The following is a 1,461-nucleotide window of genomic DNA, read 5'->3' on the forward strand; positions in this document are numbered from 1 at the left end:
GATCCGATGCCCTCTTCTGACCTCTGTGGGCATTGCACAACACAGGTGCACATGTAGGCAATACACTCATATGCATAAAATAAAATAAAAATAATAAATATATATATGGAATGACTCACAAATTTGCATATCATCTTTGTGCAGGGACCATGCCAACCTTCTCTGTGTTGTTCCAATCTTAGTACGTGTACTGCTGAAGCGAACATTGTATTTGAGTTCCTGTTTAAACTGACTTTTGTCTTCTCAGTACTCATTGGTTTACTAGGATAGGTGAAATTCCCTAGCCCTTAGTTTCCTTGTTTAAAAGGAATAAACCTTCCATATCAGGTTGCTATGATAACTCTATGAATTCTGCATATAACAGATAGAAAGCAACGCAAGATAAGCCCTCAATTTGAAAACTGCTTCAGGATGAGTAATTCACAAAGTAATAATGATACCCTAGACTGTGTCTTAGAGCCTCTATTTAAAAACAAAACCATACTGTCTAAAGTACCAGCTTCTCCTGACTTCACCACAGGGCCCCCTTCACCACCACATATGAGTGCAGATGTTCCAACACCTTATTCTATAGACAGCATGACTGGAGTGCACCGAGAAGGCTTAAAAGCACAAGGTAGTTTCATTTGGATCTTTTTCTGAGCATTCCTGGTGGAACTTGGCTAGTTTGGTGATGGGTAAATGGTAAAGTATACAGAAAGTTTCTTCTTCCATTCATAGGTGTAAAAGGCCCTGGTTTAATTTCAAAAACTATATCCTTCTAAACATAGTATGTGGACTAGCTTTTAAATTGTGTACAAGGTGAGATGAGAGAATTCATGTTAGAGAAATATCCCACCCTTCAGGGAAGACATCCCCTATGAAGCTCACTATCACAGTTTTGTTTTGTTTTTCTTTTAAGACAGGGTCTCACTATGTAGCTCTGGTTGGCCTGGAACTCCCATGTAGACCAGGCTGGCCTTGAATTCACAGCTATTCCCCTGCCTCTGGCTCCTCAATACTGGTATTAAAGGCAACACCACCACACCCAGCCCACAAACAATTTTTTAAAACACATCAGAATGCTATTTTAAATTCTTATTTGTCTAATTAAAGTGTTTGTTTCTTTGTTTGTTTTGTTATGCCGAGGATTGAACTCAGGGCCAGGTGTACTGCATACGAGGCAATGTGCCCTACCCTGAGCAACACTCCAGTCTAGAATGTTGTTATTTTTAATATGTTATTAAACTCTATCCAGTCAACATAGGGCTTAGCCATATGTCATTATGTTGTCCTTGGTAACCTAGTTTGTAAGAATTTAAATATATTTGTCTTGATGTATAATCTGTTTAATAGAAACATTCTAGAGTTCTCTAAACCCTATTGTTTAAAATGTACCAAGAAGTCTTTTTCGCATAAAAATTCCTGTTTATTAAGCAGTGATATGGGAAGAACTTATTTACATTTCAAGCACTACCAACA

The 1,461-nt window shown here is 37.9% G+C and overlaps 1 non-coding gene across 1 annotated transcript; it reads right to left on the reverse strand.

Annotated features, from left to right (window-relative positions):
* Window positions 1-99: 99 nt before the first annotated feature.
* On the reverse strand, window positions 100-204 carry LOC115069175. Its single transcript, XR_003848454.1, has one exon. It is a non-coding gene; the product is annotated as a U6 spliceosomal RNA (small nuclear RNA).
* Window positions 205-1,461: the final 1,257 nt, after the last annotated feature.

This window comes from Nannospalax galili, unplaced genomic scaffold (assembly GCF_000622305.1).
Source record: "Nannospalax galili isolate Female #2095 unplaced genomic scaffold, S.galili_v1.0 C50003634, whole genome shotgun sequence".
NCBI lineage: Eukaryota > Metazoa > Chordata > Mammalia > Rodentia > Spalacidae > Nannospalax > Nannospalax galili.